Below are 22,272 nucleotides of genomic sequence, written 5' to 3'. Positions count from 1 at the left end.
TCACTTCTCTAAGCTCAGTTCCCCCTTCTAAAAATAGGGCTCATAAAACCTACTTTTTAGGGCCATTGCAAAAATTAAATAACAAATTGAATACCATAGCTCTTTGTAAAGGACATTAGCATGTTGTATATACATATCCTCACTGAATATAGACGTTTATTAATTCCTTCATTCAACAAATATTTACTGAACACCCAATATGTCCAAAATACATACTGGGCTCTGGAGAGATATATAGGCTTGAGACACAGTTTAGGATGATATAATCTAGTGGGGTAGACAGAGTGGCAAACAGACAACTGCAACCTGGTGGGATAAATGCTAAAAGAATAGCACAGAGAAGGTTCTAATATTCTAGAACCATCCTTGCAGCAGCCATGTAGAAGATAGACTGGGCCACAGAGAGAAACCCAGTAGGAGGCTATTGCTGAGCTAAGGTGTGGCAGAGGAACCAGAGAGGAGGAAAACGTGGTCCACTTCAGGTCGGGGCAAAAATGAATGGTTAGCTTGTGCCAAGGTACACTTACTTTCTACTTCTGGAGAGAGCTTCTGGGGCTGTCTCAGGATGAGGGTCATTCAACAGGCTCGCTGGACAAGGGAGCAGGGGCTTACTGGCTGGAGGGTCAGAACCCTGGAGAAAGGAATGGTAGGGGAGTTGTCAGAGAAGGGGCTGAGCCCAGCCGAGCAGAAAGGGAGGATGGAGACATGCAGGGCTTTGCAGAGATTTTCAGAGTGCTTCCAGTGGGTCCGAAGTTTTCTCCAAGAAAGGGAATCCTGCTGGAAAAGTTAAGTAACTTCTCCAAAGTCAGGGCTGGTCTTAACTGCATTGAAAGGGACTTTTGCTCTCCATGATGGGGGAGTCCCAATCACCAGGCTCTAATCTGTGTCTGGTCAGATTCTTCCCATGTCTCTTGACTGCCTTTGGCATTCCTGTTCATCCATTTGTTACCTCATTTAATAAATACACATTGAGCCTGATGGCGGGCCAGAGCTGGAAGCACAAACGTGAGGAGGACCTTACTCAGGGAGCTCGAAGTTTAATGCGAGGGACACCTATTGGAACCCATAACGATCATTTAGTGAGATATAGCCTGGAGTTCATGGCTAAGAACCTCGGACTTTATTGTCTAAGAGATATGCTCCCAGCTATCAGGGGAGCAGAAAGAAGGGAATGATTTACCTTGCGTGCAATAGGGGGGCATAGAGAGTAAATGTTCCAGAGCTGAATCGTGAAGGATGAGTAGCATTTGGCCAAACAAGATCTGAGCAAACTGTCATTACCATCATTGTCATTAATGACGATAGTCACCATTTTTCAAAGGCTAGTCTAGGTCAGGACTGAGTACTTGACTATCTGCTAAGCACATCACATGGGTGATATAATACCATAAAATCCTAATAAGCGATTTGTGAGCTAGCCGTTATTGTTTGCATTTTACAGAAATAGGAAAACCAAGACTTACAGAAGTCGCACAGCTAGAAAGAGCGAGCTCTAGGATTTGAATCCAAGTTTGTCTGACTTCAAAACCTTTTCCATTCTGCTGGGCTATCCTTCCCCATTCATTTATTAATATTGGTGCAGGAGTCCTCTGAAATAACCCATAGTTTGCTCAAAAGCTCTTCATTCAGAGACACACTGAAATACAGAGAATTAGAATGCCTTTGGCAATAAGTAATGATAACTAAATAACAAACTTTCAACTGAACTGATTAAGCATTCATCTGAATTAGTATTTTCCAGTAGTGGTCCCTCCTTTCCATGATCTACAAGGACATAATACTAACCTGGGTATGGGTGGCCTTCTAGAAATGGAAGGCACAGATCTTGTCCTCAAAGATATATGATGCCGTTGAGGAGATGCAGATTAACACAGAAAGCAGAAGATCACAAAATAGAGTAAGCCTGAGAGCCAGTCACAGGATGGGGTATAAGAGATTGACCTCATTCAGGTGCAGTAGGTCAGAGAAAGACAAGACTTGAGCCTGTCTTTGAGGAAAAGGGACCCAAGTGCAGGACCTTGATGGAGCTGGACGGCAGAGAGGAAGGGAGAGCACAAGGCCCTCCAGAAGGGCACATGGCTTAGTGAGGGGGGCACAGGGCTCAGACATGGTATGCGCTAGGTCATGAGACAATGGCAGCCTAGCCTGGCTAGGAAAATGGTTTGGTTGAAAGATCCAGGGGATTCGGTAAGAGAGGTAGATTTGGGCTGATTATGGGGGACAAATGGAAGCTAAGAAATTCTAATATTGCCTTCTTAGGCCTTGGCAAGCCATTATAGATTTTTGAGCAGGAGAGAATCAGTATAAACAAGTCTGTAAATCATCTTAGCTTCCAAGGAGGCCCTCTCTTCCGAAAGGACAGAAATCTGGTCTCTCTGAGACCAGCCTTGTCACTCTGCAGATCCGTGAGGCTTTTGCGGGGACAGGTGGGTTCAACAGCCAGAGCAGTCAGAGAATGAGATCACACTGTCAGGCCCAGGCTTTTGTGTACAGTGATGAAGACTGATGGTGATGGTGATGACGGTGGTGATGGAACAGAATTCAAAGAGTGAAGGGTTTGGACCCACCTAGCAAACCCATGGCCAGGCTGGAATGAACTGCCATGCTTCCTTGACTCGATCACCCCACAAGGCAGTGAGAGTGGCCTTGGACACTGCCTGGATGTCTGCCCTGGGAGAGGTACCTGAGAGTCCTTCCTTCACCACACTCAGGCCAGAACAGGCCCTGGGGTGGGCTCCAGGGTGGGAACAGGCTCTTTCAAGGCTCTTAGGCCAAAGAAGACAGTGACTGATATTTTTTGCATTTTTTGTATTTTTAGATACAGGGTGGGGCAGCTTTTTCAGAGTGGGCAGAAAACGGGCCTTTGGTGTGGGCCTCTAGCCAGAGATTTCGGAGGCCCAGGGCTCACCATTGTGCTAGTCACCTGCAAAAGGTATGTGCTGGCAAAACAGGCAAAGGTGTTCTCTGGGGAAGCCTGCTTGTCCTTGTCAGAGGGTGGCCTGGTTTAAAGCTTGGAAAGGCAGGGAAGGGCCTGACGAGAGCCAGAGAACCAGGGATGGAGGCTGCTGGATCTCCCGGAGATCTGGTAGGGACAGATGGGACTTCATCTTCAAGATGACACTCCTGCCTCCTCCTTTGTCCCTGAAACATCTGGGCCATCAGGTCACATAGGGCCCCCGCCTTCCCATCCATCCATCTCTGTCTGTTTCTGTCTGCCCAGGCTGCCTGTTAAGGAAGCCTAAGTCCCGGGCCTGGGGCAGTAATGTTGTAGGCTGCACACCAGCCTCCAGAGGAGAGGGATTTCACAGGACCCCAAGAGGGAGGGTGGTGTGTTTCTCTGGCCAAGATGGAAAAAGGCACACTCCGGCCCCTCCCTCAGGCAAGGGAGGCGTGAGTGTGGAGGGACAGCATGCCCGGCTAGGACAGGTGGCCACAGCCCCCAGGGCAGTCTCCTGCCCACGCCCCCAGCCCCAGACTATCTCTCATCCTCCTCAGCACTCTCCTTCATGTGTGTTGCCCTCCTTATGCTCAGAGCAGTCGCTGGCAGTGACAGAACGGAGATTACAAGCTCAATTTCTGCCTGGAAGCTTTCTCCAGGCGGTTGGGAAGCAGGTAGTTGTCAGTTCCACGAAAGGAGAAATCCTTGTATGTTGCAACCCTGAAGCGGTGCCCCGTGGGGGCATGCTGGTGTCGCCTCAGACCATCCCGCCTCCCTCAGATGGGTCCTGATTAGTGCCTGCATGGGGGCAGGCCAGCTTCTCTTCTCTAATATCACGTGGGTCCTGTCTGAGGGGCTCTGGAGCCTCAATGCCACGTTCAGGGTGGCGTCTGCGGGCAGAGGTAAAGCTAGAGCAGAAAGACAAGACGGAAAATCACGTGGCTGCACTAGGACACGGGGAAGGAGCTCCTGCTGAGCCTGGGTGGCTCAGTCAGTTAAGCATCTGCCTTTGGCTTGGCTCATGATCTCAGGGTCCTGGGATGGAGTCCCACGTCAGGCTCCCTGCTCAGCGGAGAGCCTGCTTCTCCCTCTGCCTGCTGCTCCCCCTGCTTGTGCTCCTGCTTGTTCTCTCTCTCTGACAAATAAATAAATAAAACCTTAAAAAAAAAAAAAAAAGAAAAAGAAAGGACACAATTAGAAGCTGAAGGAGCCGGCAGGCAAGACTTGCACCCTTCCTTGCCCTGACCCAGACCCTCTCTCTCCCCACCCCTGCCACTGTGGACTTTGGCGGAGGAGGTGGTGGTGTGGCCGACAGCCAGAAGCAGCAGCCGCCACGCATTGGAGGGTACAATTGTTTCCTTATTATCTAGACTGTGAGCACCTCGAAGACAGGGAGAATGTGTGTGTGCATGTGTGTGTGCGTGTGTGTGTGTGTGTGTGTGCGCGCGCGCGCGCGCGCGCGTGATCTTTTATGCCCAGACCTCAGTACTCGGTAGGTTCATAATACGTGGAGGCTCAATTGAAGCAATGTTCCCCTGCCCAGAGGGGTGGCTGAGGGCAGGAAGGAAGCGTAAAAAGCTCCCCAAGAACAGAGCTTTCATCTGCCATGTTGGCCCCAGACACCTGGGAAATGAGGCAGGGGAGGCTGACACCCGCAGAGCTCCCAGGAAAGGCCCACCTGACAACTCAGGGCACATCCTCCTCTGTTTTCTTCTGGCAGCAACGTTTACTCAGCACTTAGTACCACAAGCACTCCCTCTGGATGGGTAAGAAATACAAGAGCAAAGACAAGAAGGGAGGTTGGAATCACAACGTGTCAATGTCTGGAATCAGAAGACATGCCACTTGCTGGCTGTTTTTTGAGGCAAGTCCAGGACCCGACCTTCCTAAGCCTCATTATCCACATCTGTAAAATGGGGACAACCACCCGGAAAGAAAAAGGAATCTCCCATACATTGCAGATAGGATGTAAATTGGTGTGACCTTCTTGTAAGTAATTTGTAAAAAATTTTTAAAAGTGAACATACCTTTGGATTTGGCAGCTCCACGTCTAGAAGCTTATTCTAAGACAATGATCAAGTTCTGGGGCACAACTCAGCTATAAGTTTGGATGTTACTTATGATAGCAAAAACTGGAAATAATCTAGACAACAACTGATAGAAATCTGGCTGAATAATTATAGTACATCCATAAATGGAATGCCATTTAGCCACTAAGATTATAATGTATATTTTCCTTATGCAAAGGTGTTTGTATGTTACAAATATAAAAAACTGACTACAGAACAGCCTATATAGTATGATACTGTTTTTAAGGAAGAAGAGTTTTATTCTGCATATTAACTGTGGTTATCTTTGTATTGCGGGATTACAACTAACTTAAATTTTCTCCGGCTTATTTACCTATTTTGTACTAATCAGCATATATTGTTTTGTAATGGTAATGGAAATGAAGTTGTATTAAAATAATGACCTTTAGAGGTTGCTTTAAGAGTTAAAGGAGACACTGCATGTGCAAGCTTTTGGTAAACTGAGAAATTACAGGGATAAGACAGAGTCTCTGCCCATGAAGAGCTTACAGTTTGGAAAGAGATGAAAAATACATAAGATAACTATAGCATGGAACAGAATGTGGCAGAAGCTTCCAGCGAATGATAAACAGCGTGTTACTTGGAAACACAGAGGAGGTAAAATTACTTGTGGTTCTAGAGGAAAGAACCAGAATGTTTGAGTTGAAAATTGAAGAATCGCTAAGGTCCTGTCACATAGAAATACAGGACTGGGGCCGCAGGAGAAATGGGAAGCTGTGGGACGGGTTTGGAGTACGGAAAATGCTAGCGTTTGGGTGGAGTCCGGTGGAGAACCTGCGGGTAATGGAGACGAGTGGGGCAGGGCGGTTTGGGGCCAGACTTCAGACACCCTGAAGGCTGCACTTGGTAAAGTGCCATCAGTGAACTTCTGTTGGTGTCTTCCATGAGCAGGGAGTCCCTGAAAGTTCTGGGGAAGGAGCTGACAGGGCAGCAAACCCCTGAGGGGTAGTGAGGTCCTGCCTTCTATAGGGCCCGGGATTGGTGCAGAATGAAGGCGTCTGCCTGGGAAGCTCAGTCTGGAGGCAGCTGACAAGCCGGAGAGGTGAACTGTGGAGTGATGAGGGGCCTGGCAGGCATGGCCAGGGCCAGGGCCCATGCTTGGTTGTGTCACTGGGCATGGAAAGGAAGGAGGACCATCTTCTTGCCCTGATGGGAAAGGGATGGGAAGTGGTGGCAGAGGGAAATGAACAGGACACCTCTCCTGGGTTTGCTGTCCGGCGGTGGGGGATAGACAACTGGGAGCCATTCACAGAATTCACCCACAGCCCCGGGGACGAGGAGCAGGCTGGGAGTGTGGGGAGTGGGACAAGAGTAATCTGGTGCTCAGGACATACTCTTCCTCAGTTGGTCCTGATCCCTTGGACCTCTCTGTGTGGCTGCCCCAGGACTGGCTGTGGCCAGGGAAGGGTGGGGGGCACCTGCCCCTCCTGAGGCTCTGAATGTGTCTCTATTCCTCAGCTCCTCTTGGGAGGAGTCTGGGGTGTGGGCAGAGGGTTGGTGTTAACTCAGGAAGCTTTTGTTAATGGAAATTCATTCACCAACCTCCCGATCTTAGAAGCTTCTCTCAGCTCATCCCATCCTCCTAGCATACCCCAGCTCACTCTTTCCTGAAGGTGAGAATTCATACCTTGTCAGGACCCAGATGCTGTGTCTCTGGCATCCCCAGCCCCAGTGGTGCCCGTGTTGGTGAGCACGCATGCATGCGTGCACGCACGCGCGCGCACACACACACACACACACACACACACACACACAGAGGAAGCAAGGCGGGAAAATCTTGTTCAGGCGAATGTCTAAGCTTCCGTTTCCCCACTGCAGCTCCAAGCCCAGGCCACTGTTTAGCTCCTCCTGTTGTCATGTCACTGGTTAATTACATTCTTTACTGAGGTGCAAATGTGTTTTTACAAGGAGACTAAGATGGTGTTAACTAGGAAGGAACTGTGAATGTTAAAGATGCATTTACCTCTGGTTGCAAGGCTGGGGCTCTTGGCTGGAAGTGCTCCCCAAACCTGCCCTGCAAATGCACCCGGGCATCAAGCCGCCCTCTTCCTTTCTCCCTCCCATGACCCTGCCATCCTAGCCCCAAACATAGCCTCCTTGGGGTTAAATTAGCAACTCAATCCATGAGGAGAAAACCAATGTGTGTGTCTGGGAAGTGTCAGGCCAGGCCTTAGAACAGTGCAGACCACCGACCTTGGTTTCTGGACGTCTTGGTTCATTTCAAATACTGAGAACCAAAATAATTCACTTCGATCTAAAAATAAATCAGTAAGTAGTCCAGCCAGAGCCGACTTTAAGCCAAGGCTGTCCTTCACTGCCCATCTCTGCTTGGGGTCCATTGCCCTCCTGATTCTTCCTCCCTGCTGCCCACAGGTCCCCTTCCCCCCACCCATTAACATCTCCCCAGAACCCCAGCCAAAGCCTGCTGCTGGAAAAAGGCCCGAGACTCAGCCACACATCTGAACATGACGGCTACTCTTCCTTTGAGTTTCCTACAGTTTCAAACAAGTAGGCAGCTCCGCACTAACTAGGGCCCAGAATCCCTCAGAGACTTGCCCGCACTCTCCGGGAGAGAGGGCCACGTGTACAACTGATATCAGAAAACCAGGCAGGGGACCACAGCCTACTGCAACTGTGACAAGGATGTGGGCTCTCGAATGACTCGGTGGGCCTGAGCAGCCACACCGAGGAGAGAAACTGGCATCGTAAACATGGCAGGGGGTTCTGTGGAGGAGATGGCATATATCCCTCAGAGCCAGAGCGGGTGCCCCCTTGGTTTCTGATCACCCAGGGCCTCTAATCCCTTCTGAAAGCTGCTCTGCCCTTTTTTACAGGTGCTTCGGCGCTAGCTGACGGGAAGAATTTCCGGCCCAGCTGGAAGTGAGAAGAAGGAGTGAGTCTCCTGAGGGCCATCCTCGAGTCGCCAGGATCACCCAAACAGTAAGAAATGCTTCCCCATCCTTAAATACATAGGTAAACCCTGCAGGCAGATGATCTTTTCTTCTGGAAACTTCGAGAAGCTGCCCATCCCATTAGCTGGCTCGTAGTTTATACAAGCTGGAAACCCACAACACTGTATTGTTTTTTACGTCTTTCCTCCTCAGCTCCTTGAGGACAGGGCCAGAGCTGTGCCTCACCCCTGCACCTCTCTCTTTTCTTCTCCGTAGTCTGGAAACAATGAAGTGTTGTGGACGCAGATGGTTGGGCTGCTGCTTCCATCCACCATGACCATAACCGTTGTATAACCTTATGGAGCAAGCGTTATCACCTACGAATTGCCTGGGGGTCTTTGTTAAGAGGCACTACCTGGGCCTCGCTCCAGAGAGTCTGCTTTTCTAAGCCGAGGTTAAGACCAGGAATCTGCACCCCAGGTCTTTTTGATGAACACGGAAGAAACTGCATCCCAGGTGTTTCTGATGAACTCTGAGAAATAGTTCTTTAGAACCTATAAGGCATTTTGAATGGAGACTCTCATTTAATCCTCTTATCAGATAGGGTTTTTTAAATCCCCTTAAGTAACTTCATGATCTCAAAGACATTAAGTACCAGTATAGGCGGGGATTTAGAAATCCAGTTATCCAAAACAACCCTTCTTTCTTTCCAGTATGCCATGATAAGGACTGGATCTGTTGTGGTAAGACTGGGCCCCGACTCCAAAGGACGCTGTCCAGGACTTCGTGTAAATTTCCCTGCTGTCTCAGGGCTGCCATGACCTTACGGGTCATCAGCTTTCATTTTGGGGGCATTCATTGCCCAGTTCCTCCCAAAAGCTGGTTTCCCCGGGGAGAGGGAGAGGGAGACAGTACTGGAGCAGAAAGGTGAATGTTCCTGGGGCCAGCTCCCCAAGTTAGCCAGGCCACAGGTATTCTGGGGGGAACATGGGCGGAACTGGCTCCCCAGTGCTCATCCTGGTTCCTGTGCCTTCTGGCCATTTGGGGAGCTCTATGTTTTAGGGGTAGGGAGGTGTGGAGAGCATGCTGAAGCCTGCTATGGCTCCTAGAGGTAAAAGCCAGAGAAAAAGAGAAAAAGGCGTATGTAGGGAGCTCAAGTCTTCACCCTAAGTATGGGTTCGGCAATGCCCATTTTTGGGACAGAGATCGCTGCAGACGATAGTGGTGGTGAGGCCTTAAAGAAGATGGGAAGATGATAAGAATAAATAAATAAGAGAGAGAGAAAAGAAAGAGAAAAAAGAGAGCGTCAGAAACTCCCAGTGAACCCGTGTGGACAGGTGTCGCTGCCAAGTCCGGTGGCTTTCCCTTGGTCTGGCCATTGTACTGAGAGCCCAATTGCTCTCCACGCCAAGACTGCAGGAGCTCAAGTCCAAACAGGCCAGACCAGCCTGGGAGAATGGAGGTGGCTCTGGCCTCCTCCATTGTGCTAGATTGAAGGGAAGGATGGAAATGGGTTGAGGGACTGCTCCCGCCTGCCGAGGGTCGAGGGTTGCGTCTTTCCATAGAATGGAAAGTTTCCGTGAATGACTTAGAGCAACCTCATATAGCCCTCTGACATCCCCCTCCCTCTCCCTCCCCATTCCTCCCCCATCCCCCCACCCCTCCACTGCCTGCTGGACTATCTTGCTGAGTGCCAGTCTGGTCTGTTCTGGGGACTAAACGCAGTTGACACCATTGCTGGGATTGGTGCAGTCGGCAAGGACAATTTTTGCAGCTAATGCTGGAAGGGTGGTAATCAGAGGAGCCGCCAGCTGTCTCACTTAAATTCTTAGCTCTCTCGCTCTCTTTTTTTAAAATCGTTTTGCTTACATAATCCACCCCCTTTTTATTTTCTAATTCTCTCCTTGCAAAGCTGGCACCAGAGGGGAAGGGCTGGGGCGGAGGGGGTAGCAATTACACATCAGTTTGGGGAGCATTTACATTTTGCAATTACAATTTAAAAATAAGCCTCGTTAATGAGCTCCACGTGTCAACGACAAACCCTAACTGACATACTCTCCTGGGCTTGCCTGCCTCCCCCTGAAGTCAGAGGCTCGGTGGAGGCAGAGGCACCTAGGGAGACACAGGGGGAGGCCGGGGGCAGCATCGGAGGGCCCACAAGAGCCGTCAGTGTGCCCTTGAGGTTGGTGGAGAACAGGTGTGGGGCTGGGCACCTCGAAACCTAGAATTCGGCACTCCAGCTTCCCTCTCTTCCCTGCACTCACGCTCCGTCTCAGCCCATCTCCTTCTGAGAGCTGACACAGCAGGACCTTGTGTCCTCAGCTGTGAGAAAGGGAACTTCCACTGCTGGTACCCTCCGAGGTGGGAATTTTCCGAGCCCTGTAGAGCAAACATAACACCTAGTCCCCAGGAGCCAGCCAGCCAGTGTGCCTGGATACTCCTGGACTGGGTTAGAGGGACTGATCACACAGGCAGGGAAGGGAACACAGGAAGGGACCAGGATTAGTTGCATCACAGGTGGGGAAGGACACGTCTCCTCTTATAGCTGGCTATCCTATATTTCATGAAGCCCTCTGATCTCTTGGGCTGGGACTTTGGAACCAGACACACCCAGATTCAAATTCTAGCTCTGCTCTTCCTTGGCTGTAAGGTTTGGGGCAAATTAAGTAACTTGGGTTTTCTGACTAGCATTGTCTTTATGCAATTGGGATAATCGTAGTTACCTTAGAAGTCTTCTTTGAGGATTAAATGAGATGATATAGGAGAAAGCATCTCATCCAGCAGCTGGCACAAGAAATGTCCCGTAAAGTTCAGCTCCTCACCATGCCCCTCCCCAGGAGCCCCAACATGCCTCCTCTTGCCCCCATTTCCAGCCACCAGGGACACTAAGGAAGGGCAGTCTGGTCTGATTTTGCCCCGTCTCCCCTCCAAGTCAAGCCATCTGCACCCTGAGCAAGTCCTGAAGGGGATCCCCCCACCCCCTTCCACTCACACCCTGACCAGCTCCCTATAGGATTCTCTGCAGAGCCTTGGCCTCAGGCCTCCGTTCCCGCCTTCCACTTCTCTGGGGCTGGCTCCTGACTCCGGCTTTCAACAGCCCAGTTCTCTTTTCTGGACAGGACTTCAACCGAGTGACCTTTTATCAGGCCCCACCTATGTGCTTTTATCTGTGAAATGAGGGAGGTGGGCCAGGCACTCTCTGAGTCTTGACCTCTGTAAGGCTCCAGTGCTCCTTCCCCAGAAACTTCCACGGGAAAGGCTTTCATCTCCTGAGCAGCCTCATCCAGGCCAGGCTTGGGGCTGACCACGTATCATCAAAAACTGACATATGGTACTTGAAACAGATATAAAATAGCTCTTCCCTGTGGCAAAACCAGAGACGTATCTTATACAAATCTGAGACAAGGAGGACTTCCAAAAGCAGGCCCCTTGACATAGGATGGAGAACATAGAAAGGAAGGTATCTCACTAGTTCAGGTGCTTAGGCAAACCATTGTTAAATAGCATATTTTACATACTGTTCTAAAAACTTGCTTTTTTAACCTAGGCTCTGTAATGGACAGCTTTCCAGGTCAAAATAGGTTGACTCCATTGGTTTTTAACCACCGCCTAGTATTCTCCTCTGTGGACGTTTCATTATTTATTTTAGGAATTTTTAAAATTAGAAGTAAAGGGTACATGAGGGAAAAACAGTGTAAGAGATATAAAATAGAATAAAAACATTCCCTTCTTTCCCCTACCTCTACCCACGAGGTCCAAATGACCCAAAGTCAACTACAATTAACAGTCTCTGATTTTAGTTATTTGGTGGCTGGTGTTTCCTGTGTTGTGTTATGTAATATACTTAAATCCCTCTTTCTTAATTTGTATATTTATCTATTCACTCCTTGCTATCCAAGCTGGGGAAATTAGCATGTATTCTCCCCTTCCAGTTTGGCTTAGTTTAATAATTTTTATTAAACCATAGTTGCTACTATGTTTGATGTATAGTATTATATAGAATATAGTATGTCTATATATTACATGGTATATATTGCATAGCACATAGTGATTTATATCATGAACTCTATGTTATATGTAGTCCGGATAATAGTAGCTTTACGGAGTTATAAGATGTACAGTCTCACTGTAGCTCCCTCTGCATTCCTAGTACAGGTAGATTGTAGGACAGAAATATTATCTGACCACAGAACTAAATAGTGTGATTTGACCAGGGGAAAGGAAATGGAACCGTCTGTCGTGACAACTTGGCCGCTGCAGGAGAATCTTCTGAGCACCCCCGCCATGTACCGCCTGTCCCCCACCCCACCCCCCCCATCCCCTCCAGCTTGCTCCCTCCCACTGGCTCCCGCTGGACCGCCACCATGTCTTGCATGGACACTATTCTCTTCGTCTAATTCCTCTGTTTTACTGAAATACCACCTCTAATTATTTCAATAGGTATGAGGGGGAAGTAAACTCAGAGTTCTTATGTGTCCAAAACAGACTTTACTTTGCCTTCAAACTTGATGGATCTTCTGATAGAGCTCAGAATCCCATGTGCAAAACCTGTTTCTCTTAGGTTTCAAAGACATTGTCTTACCATCTTCCTATTTCTGATCTTGCAATGAGAATTTAGGGAAACTTTCAGTTTGCTTTTCTTTTGCAAGTTCAAAAACGTCACCACTGTGTGCTGAGGCTTGAGATTTTGTTTGCTCCTTTCTTTTTTTCATTACCCCTGCTCACGCCCTGGGACCACTTTCCATCTGAGGTCATCTGTCTTGCTTCAACTCAGGGAAATGGTCATTTCATTATTTCTTTGCTTATCCCGCTCACTTGTCTCTGTTTGCTCCTGGAACATCCATTGCCCAGCACAGAGCCTGGTGCATAGTAGGTGCTCAGTTAATGCTTATTGAAGTTGTTGCTTGGGACCTAGATTCTGCTTAGGTCCCTATTTTCAACTCATTGCGTGGACCTGGACAAGTTTTCTCATTTGAACAGAGAGGTCAGACCTCATGACTGCTTGGGAGGCTTCCACTCTTTTGGTCCTCTGGCAGTCTGCCCTGGAGCTTTGAGTCCCCGCCGATCCTGGGACTGGGGAAGAAGCTGAGAGTGAGAAGTGAGAGGAAGACGGAAGGTGGGCAGTAGGGCAGCCATAGTGGCCAGCCTCCTGAGACCTACATTTCCCTGAACCTTTCATCGGTTCAGCAACCCCAGCCCGTTCCCCGTGGGCACCTCTCCCCTTGACATTCCCAATCATTCTTAAATGGGCCTCCTTTCCTCTTCATCTCTCCTCCCTATACCTTCTCAGCTCACCTCCACACAAAACTCCCATTAGTGAAATAATCCTGACCATGGCAAGTGTCTCATTAAGTGAGATCTTTTTTTTTTTTTTTTCACTTTTATGAATCCCAGGACAAAGAGACAGCAGACTTCCCTCTGCAATCCTGCACAGCAGGTGCTCTGACCTGAGACAGCCGGGCCCAAAAAAGAGAGGAAAGATGAGAAATCCCTGCCAATAGATAGCTCGGATCTGCCCCAGCTTGGGCTACCTTGTACCCTAGGGGAGGCATCTTGGATGAGAATTCCCCACTTGCTTCTCGTCCCCACCCCGGAGACTGGCTCTGGGAACAGACACCTCACACTCAGCTCCCCTGACCGCCCAGACCAACCTGCTCTGGACAGAACCTCTAGATCTGGGAGCCAAGATGAGTCGTTCCTTTTCCCTGAGAGGGCCAGACGCTGGAAGATCCAGGTTCACAAGGGCTCAGATCCCAGAAGATCATTCTCTGTTCTAAGTCAGTGCATCCTAATTGGTCCCTAAGAGCCAGAGTCCACTGTCTTCTCTCTTCTTCCATCCCCTGGTCCTTGCCGTGCCATGGAAAGCGGCATCCCCTCTTACTGGAGAGAGAAGAGGGGAAAGTAGAGCCACAGTTTTGAACCTCAAGTCCACAAAGATTCTGTGCCGAAGGCAGGCATGAGAGCTTAACGATAGAACACGAGCTGGCACTGCCAAAAAGTCAGAATTAAGGTTCGAGGTGAGTTCTAACTTTCAGACAAACGGCTAGTATTCAAAGAGTCTGCTGCTAATATGAAACACTTCTCCTCGGTGCCTAAGTGCAGCAGAAAGGGCCAGCAGATGACTAAAGGTTTCCTTATTAGAAGCCTGAGAACTACAGCCCCCTTTCCAAGGCTGGGGTTTGAAGGGGCTGGGCTTGGCAGGGGGACAGGCAGGAGCCAGTGGGAAGGAGAACACAGCTCTGGTCCTCTGCACTTTGTTTAGCAGCTGCCTGCTCAGGAGGCCATGGGTAACAACCCCGCCCCTGGCCTGCAGAGATGTCCTAACTGGTCCCCCATTCGGACCACTGCCCAGAATCCATCCAGGCTGGGAGAGGAAAAAGGTGGGAAGGAGGGTGCACAGGAAGGGACTTCTGCAGGGGGAGAAAGCTAGAACTTGGGGAGCTATGACAAGAGATGGGCTACCCCCCTAAGGAGGGGCTGCCCCAACTTGAAAAGCCAACGCTGTGCAACCGGACAGGCTTTCCAAAGCTGGAGCCAGGTGCCTCTGAGCCTGTGAGTCATGGGCACACTTCCCTCCAGAACAGGGACTTCTCTGCAGCTGTGGGTGGTCCCTGGAAAACCAGGGGCGGGTGGGGAAAGAAGTCCAAGCCGAGACATCCATGGAGAGCAGACGGCCTGCGGACTGCACGCTCCCTTCCAGCCCACCCCGCCCCGGGGGGGCCCACCTGGGCCGCAGCAGGGCCCCACAGTCCTGGCTGACGGGAAGGAGACGCTGACGGAATCCCAGTCACCGTGAGTCAGAGCCCCGGCCCCAGAGCCACGGAGTGTGGGGTCAGGGCCCTGGCTGGCCCTGCTTTCGCACGGCACAAGTCCCCGGACTCTGACTCCCAGACAGCTAACGCACACGATCGAATTCCCCATTACACATCGCCCCTTCGGTGCAGCCTTCCCCCACGGATTTCTGTCATTTCATATGCGCCCTTTAATTGTGTTCCCTCCCTTCCTGACTGAAACCCCAGTCCAGCGAGTTGACGGTAGAGACTCAAGATGAGACTCTCTCTCTCTCTCTCTTTTTTTTAAAGATTTATTTATTTATTTGACAGAGAGAGAAAGAGAGATCACAGGTAGGCAGAGAGGCAGGCAGAGAGACGGAGGAAGCAGAGCCCAATGCGAGGCTCGATCCCAGGACCCTGAGATCATGACCTGAGCTGAAGGCAGAGGCTTAACCCACCGAGCCACCAGGCACCAGAGATGAGCCTCTCTTTCAGCACGCTTCCTGTTCCCCGTCTTTGTCTCTGTGGCATGATGGGCATGAGACCCCTACTTCTTGCTGCCAGCACCACTACCAGGGTTCCCTCTTCCACTCGCTTTTGTGAAATAACAGCAGCAAACCGTAATGAAATATTTAGATAACTGTGGCCCCATGCCGCTGTCCGAAGCTGCCGGGGCTGGGATGGGCCTCCATCCACAGGGGCGAACGAAGCCTGCGTGCCTTAACGGGGCTGCCCATGCCCAGGGTGGATGACTATCATAGAATTCACGGAAATCCAGGACGTGGGGAAGCGTATTGGATGGTACAACCCAGTTGGTAGCTTGTCTCCACAATCACTCTTGCCTCTTCTATACTTCTCCCACTTGCTGGGGGTCTCACTCCTCCTCTGGCGTTTCCCTCCTCCACCCTGAGGCTTGTAGGTTAAACATTCAGTCTCAGACAGCAGACCATGGGTCACATTGGAAGACTTCCTCAATGGCTCCGAGCCTCAGTTTTCATGTCTGTGAATGGGCACAGCCCTCCTGCTTACACGAGGCAGTGGCTGGGGAAAAGACACAAGGTTATCTGCATTAGAAGCTTAGCAAAATGCCTGGGGCCTGGGGAAACTCAATAAATAGCAGCCGTTATTCGGTCCATTTACCATCTCACTCCCCTCAAAATTTGCTCCCCGGACACAAACTCACTCTCCCGGAGGTGTACATGACTGCTGGACTTGGAAGAGCTCTGTTTTCCAGAATTGTTTGTTCCTTTCACATTTTAACAGTAAGCCAAAGAAATTAAATTGTAACTGTGTACATATTCAAGTCCCATAAGGAGATAGAGCTTGTGAAATTGTACGGCAGAGGATTTCTGTCCCCTAAAAAGGAAATGCGAGGAAGGGCCATGATCTTGTCTACCGAGGAGCACAGGGTTCAGTGGACGAGATGGGGCATGCGGGTGGGAAGCAGATTCCCCACGACACAGAAACACACATAGTGATTGTTCACACTTCCGTGCTGTACTTCTGCTTCACGGAAGAGTAGAGTTTTGAGCAAAATTTTGATGAAGGAAAGGACACAAGAGTGTAATACAGAGACCTTAATGGCAGATGAGAACCACAGCAAAAAGCATGGAGGAAAACTTTCATAAGGTGATAGAGGGCGTTTCTGCTCAGCTGGGGCTGGAGACCGGTTGGCAATGCCCAGGAATGGGCTCACTGCCCAGCATCACTTTGTCTTTTGCACATGGCGGCCATCATCCTCCCTTCCCTGGGGCTCCCCCCACCCCGACAGATGAGGAACACAGAGCCAGTGTCCCCGCTCTCATTCCAAACAGCCATGAGGACCAAGCTTGAGGGAGGCTCCTGGGCAGCCTTTCCTCCCTGAGCTGACCTTGTCGCTGTGGATGCTCCTTGGTCTCCCTCCTTTTTCTCACAAGCTCCCCTAGGCCACCCCAAAGGCCTAGGGAGGAAGGACATCCATTAGCTGGGTGAGGAAGTATCAGGGACGAGTGGCTTTTCTGTGATAAACTGAGCCCAGAGAGCCACTTGCTTCAACAGCCCTGACTCTTGAGTGTTTTTTTCTGGAGGCAATTTTTTAGAAAACAGAACCACGTATCATCCAGCCAGAGGACATGGTATCTTCCTAAGAGAGAAAAGGGGCCCAGCTGACCCTCCTCAGAGCATCTGGTTCCAGCAGAATCTGAGAACATCACAAGAGACAGATGGACTAGGAATCAGGGTCCCTTATCCCTATGGATGCCACCCCCCCCCCCAGTCCTGTGGCTCCAGCCCCCTCCCTGCCCACCCCTGTCTTCCCTCCTCTCTCCAGCTCCCTGGGAGTGCCGTTCTCTCAGTGTGCCCGCCTCGGAGAAGAGAAAGATTTCTGAAAGGGAGGGAGGCAGATAGGGCAGCAGGGAGATGACTGCTTGGCTCCCTCCATCTGGGCTCCCCAGCATCTGAGCTGTTCCTCTGTCTCTGCTGAGTTGTGAGCCTCAGGGGCCCAGCCCGTGTTGTTTTCTCAGCTCTGTTCCCGAGCAGCGGCTGCCGTCAGCTCTTGACAAATAATAATAAACCTGGGAATCAGGTTTGTCGAGGGGGATTTCGGTCCCTGGGTTCATTTTTAGATTTGTTTCTGTGTGTGTGTGTGTGTGTGTGTGTGCAGACAGGAGAGCACGTGATGGTGTCTTGGGGGAGTAGGCTGGGGCTCCCAAGTGCCCTGGCAATCCACCCTCACTCTAGCTACCCAAGAACGGGAGGGCTCTCCTCTGCCCCTGATCCTTGGGATTGCTTGCACGTTTAAAAGATAAGAGAAAGAATTGAATGAAAGGCCTCTAGCTCTCGCCTTTCCCTGTTCCTCCCCACCTCTCCCACTCATGCTATTTGGGTAGAGCCGAAGGAGGCTGGCCATGAAACAGAGGGGACAGAATCCCAGCTCTAGGTTCGAGAGTTGCCTGAGCCATGGGTGGGAACTTGGCAACAGGCCCAGGGAGAGGCTTCTTGATGGAACCTTCAGGTGGGCCCCACAGGGGCGGCAGCACGACCTCCTGGCATCCACTCCTGAGATGCAGCACCAAGGGGAGGGCTTTCCTGGAAACAGGAAAATGCTCAGAGTCGAGCGTTACAGGCAAAAGCTGGACCCAACTGTGGGTGAGCATGAAATTTAGGGCCCTACGGTGGGGCCCCTCTGGAGCGAGCAGCACCCACTTCCAGCAGTTAGGGAGTGGCCATTGGAGGTCATTGCTGCCATCCCCCTGCCTCCAGGCAGGCAAAGGTGCAAAGCACTTACCTGTGAGACACGTGCAGGGATGGCACTTAACCTGATAACTGGCATGCTTCCCCCCCCTTTCTGTTTTTTTGTTTTATTTTGTTTAAAGAAACCAAAGGGGGGAAAATTGCCAAGTTGTGAAGTGCTTTAAGAGGAGATGAGAATCTTCATCAAAATGCTAAAAGCTGGAGGGGGAGAGTAATGTGAAAACTCTTGCCTGCTATTTATGGGATTGATTCTCAGATCAAGAAGAAGCAAGCAGTCGGATGAAAGGAATTATTGTTAAAGCTCCTCGGTAGGAAGATCTAATGGACAATTGCTGCTATCAGGGGGAATTAAATTGCTGTTTCAGTTTGTAAAATATATCAGCAGCTTTTTGAAGCCGGGAAAGGTGTGACAGCCCAGGCAGGGAGACAGTGAGGGCTCTGTCGCTTCCTGGCCCCAGTGTGGGGAAGCAGGAGGCGGGCAGGAAAGAAGGGCTGGGGCAGAGCACTACGAGTAGAGTCGCTCTCCTAACTCTGACCCTGGTCCACGTGTTAGAAGCCAAATTGCAAAATAGCTAAACTGTGGGGGGGGGGGGAGTCGGGGGCAAGGCGGCAGCCCTGAGGGGCCCAAAGTCTGGGCCCTGATGTTCTCAGAACCACCACAAATCAGGGAGGCATGGCAGGAAGCAAGAGGGCACAGTGGGGGGCTCCCCTCTGGGCAGGGAGGTCAGGGGGTGTTGTGGTCCGTGACCACCAACAGACCCACCCACAGCCAGGGCAGAGTTGAGCCCTCTGCCTTCTGTAACTCCTGAGCGTCCCCTCCCCTAAACTGCGGCAAGAGGGATCCAGGGGGCCTCCTAACCACCCCGGCTCCCAGAACGGGGTCTCTCAGCTGGGGTCAGAGGGCCTAAACGATCTGTTGACCCAGCCACTCGGAAGACCAACTGCAAAATGGCTTTGGGGGTGGGGGAAGGAGAGGAGTGGAGGCCCTTGGGAGGAGGACCAACACCATTTGGAAGAGACTGTCCTCCCGGTGTGGGGAGCAGGAGGGCCTCTGGCTTCTCTGACTTCACGGAAGGCTCTGACCCTTTCTGAAGACCATTTGCCCCACTTGGCAGTTAAGGGCTGAAAAGGAGAGAAAGGTAGGGGGAGAGAGACATTTTCACATCTCTTAAAGCTCTGACTGCTCTTCTGCTCTGTCTCCGCTCTGTTCCCTGGAGACCAGCATAATAGGGCATGACCCGGCACCACCGCCCAAGTAGGCTTCTCAGAAAGGTAGTAAATGACAATTCGCTCAGAGAGCTGCGGGCGGCCAAGGGGTCTGAGTGGCCTCAGTTGCTATCTTGCTGAAGTCAGTAGAAAATGATTTCCTATGGAGATGTCCAAGCAGGAACCAGAGGGGCCCAGGGAAGTGGTCCTTCTGGCTGGGGCATTCTGCAATGACCTGGGGCTCTGCGCCAGGTGCAGTGTCCATGCAGACCTGGGTCATGGTGGAGCGGTGGCTCATTTTGGACCTTTAGCTAGCCGGCCTTCAGCACGGCAGGGGTCTGCTCCTGAGTGCAAAGACTGCTAGGGTCTCCCTCCACCTGTGCTTCCTTCGGTATCGTAGAGTTACCTGCCTGGCTCCCACGCCTCACTCTGAGCCTGCTCTTATCAGACCTGAGGACTTCCATTCACCCCCAGCACCCGAGGTCAGAAAGATGGGGCAAAGCAGCATCCACGTGGGCACAGCACTCCTGTCCCCTGAATCCTCGGGCTCCTGAGCTACCCCCCGACTCCTAGAGCACCCAGTCCAGCGTTTGGGAGGCTCCTGGGGGGCTGGCCCCTTCCCCTTCATTTCTCAAGGACCCTTCGCTTCTCCCTCAGTTGCAGACATGTCAACCAGACCTCCTCACATTTCCAAGCTTCCCAGCCCAGAGTTACAACCTCCCTCTCACCTCCATGCTCTCCACCATCCCGGCCGTGGTCCCGCCCCGCCACCACCCAGCGCTGACTCCGTACACCCCACACAGTGACCACAGTGTTTCCTCTAAATCTCGAGATTTCTAGCCCTTCCTGGGTTTTGCAAAGAAATCTGGTGTGTGTGTGTGTGTGTGTGTGTGTGTGTGTGTATGCACGCACCCCTGCGTTTCTTTAGATAAATCCACAGAGTCACATGAAATCAGTGACAGGTTGACACCGTTATTTCAAGATTCATCGCTCTGAGTTGCCAGCACAGGAGACCTAGCCAACTCCTTCCCACCACCAACACTTTTTTTCCAGGCATAATTTATAGCAGTGGGGTGAATTTGTTTCCAAAAGATGAATATCACACTATCAGCAACAGCTGCCTCTCATTTTTATTTGTTTTTAAATTTGACTCAAAGTCCAATTCTCTATACACATCCGAAGCTGTAAATCCTAAGGCGACTGATTACATGATTTAGTAAACAGGTTCTATTATATAATGCAATTAAAGCAGGGCTCCGAGGCGCCACCTACAGGCCGCTTCTGGGAAGGGAGCTGGGTCAGAGACTCGTTTTGGACGAGGCTCTAGGCGGAAGGAAAATAAAGGGGATTGCGCCAGGGTCGAGGCGGCAGCTCCTGAGGGAGAAGTTGCAGCCAGCCAGGTTACTAATGCAGCCTTTTGGTCTCTCCTGCTGAGTTCACTCTGTTATTTCAGCCTCCTGCAAATCTGTCTAGACATCAGAACCCAGGCCTGGGCAGCTGCTCAGAGGGCTCCCTCCCTGGCCTGGGGTCAGGGGGTGGGATGGGGGCTTCTGGGCTGGGGGTGCTGAGGAGAGCTCCTGGCTCTCCGGTCTCAGGGGCCTCCCTCCCTCACTCTCAAATGGGCACTGAGGAGGAGAAGACTCGAGCTGGCTAGCCTTTGAAATGAAGCTACAATCCAACTATCTCCCTTCCATTCAACCAAGCTTGTGTTGAGGGCTCACCATCGGCAAAGACTTCCAGAATATTCTGGTGAAATCCCTCATTTTGCAGTCCAAGAGGGGAACTTGACTTGTACTGACCACAGATACATGACGGAGCTAGCTGAGGATTCCAGACTTTTTGACCCTGAGCACAGGCTTTGAGCAAGGGAATCTACGAAAAGAGGAAAAGGAGGCCCAGGCAGGGGATGGGACTTCCACAGCCTCTACGTGTAGCTAGGGAAGGAAAATAATGAAAATGCTGCTGGTGTGTGTCAGGACAGAAGAGAAGGGCTTCTATGGGGCCCTCCTCAGTGTGTCTTAGCTTCCTTCCTAGGGAAGGAAGAAGGGAGGGAGGGAAGGGAGGAAGGAAGACAGACCCAGGGCCAGTGTTCCCTCCCCTCGCCCCTCTGCCCTAAACTACAACACTCTCCAGATGAATCAGATTCTGGGGCCTCAAGAATTCTAGCTTCTCCAAAGAGCTTTTGTAAGCGGGGATCACGCACATAAAACTGGGGAGAGGAGAGGGAACTTGCTTCCCTAGGCGCTAAGAGAGAAACTGGACCAGAAGCGGGAGCAGGGATGGATGAAGAAAACAGGACCATCAGGGTAGGAAAGGATGGAAATACTTCCACACCTTAGCGGGTGCCCACCCTCCGCCTAGGCTCCCATCTAGGGCCACGAGGCGGGACTGTGAGGAGCCAAAGGGAAGCGGTCCCATCCCCGCCCCCTCCAAGCGGGTGCCAGATACAATGTAGTCTCGGCTAGGGTCAGAGGGCAAGAACAAATGCTGTCGGGCCAGCTGGCCAGAGAGTTCCCAATTAGACTTTGTTTCTCATCCTTAAGGCCCTGAGCCCCCAACCCCAGCACCCCAGCCCAATTACTGCCGGGCAGCATTAACCCCTTGGTGCCCCAGGCCGTTAATGGAATGTTAATTGGTCTAATGGGTTTCATGTCAACAAGTCCTAATGAGCTCCTTCCTAACGAGCTTGCTATTTTTTTCTAAGCCTGTTTGTCAACACACTGGAGTTGGGGCTACAGACCCAGGGCCTCACCTCACAGGGCTGGGGGAGCAAGAGTTGAGACAGGGAGCGGGTGCTCCCGGGCCGCCCATTCCTACTTCCTAAAGGGGTGTCTTTTGATGTCCCCTCACCCATCCCCAACCTATGCATCACAGCCTTCCTGGGCTCCTGAGCTCTATAAAATGGCGGTTTTAGCTCCTTTTGATAGTATCAGTGACACGCATTATTTCTTCTTGGAGATCACTGTGGGGTTGAATGTTGCATTAGGGCTTTTTTTTTTCCTCCCTCCCAGCTGTCCTATAATAAAGGTTTTCAACATTAAGAACAATCTTTTGACGTGAGCCTGCCTTCGATGGGAAATTTCTCAGTGGTAAATCATTCCTCGTGCATCCTGCATTTGCAGTCTTGGCTGCGCTCCCTGGAG

The 22,272-nt window shown here is 51.0% G+C and overlaps 1 protein-coding gene across 4 annotated transcripts in view; it reads left to right on the top strand.

Annotated features, from left to right (window-relative positions):
- PKNOX2 (PBX/knotted 1 homeobox 2) overlaps positions 1-22,272 on the top strand; it is a 304,311-nt gene that overhangs the window by 201,871 nt on the left and 80,168 nt on the right. For all 4 annotated transcript variants that reach the window (XM_080816842.1, XM_080816843.1, XM_080816844.1 and 1 more), the window contains one exon: positions 7,863-7,968. The gene's annotated coding sequence lies outside the window, so the exon portion shown is untranslated. The remainder of the gene's footprint in view (positions 1-7,862; positions 7,969-22,272) is intronic.

The sequence above is a fragment of the Martes martes genome, assembly GCF_963455335.1.
Source record: "Martes martes genome assembly, chromosome: 10".
Lineage (NCBI taxonomy): Eukaryota > Metazoa > Chordata > Mammalia > Carnivora > Mustelidae > Martes > Martes martes.
Note: the sequence above shows the minus strand (reverse complement) of the source record. Positions and strands in the feature narration are given on the sequence as shown.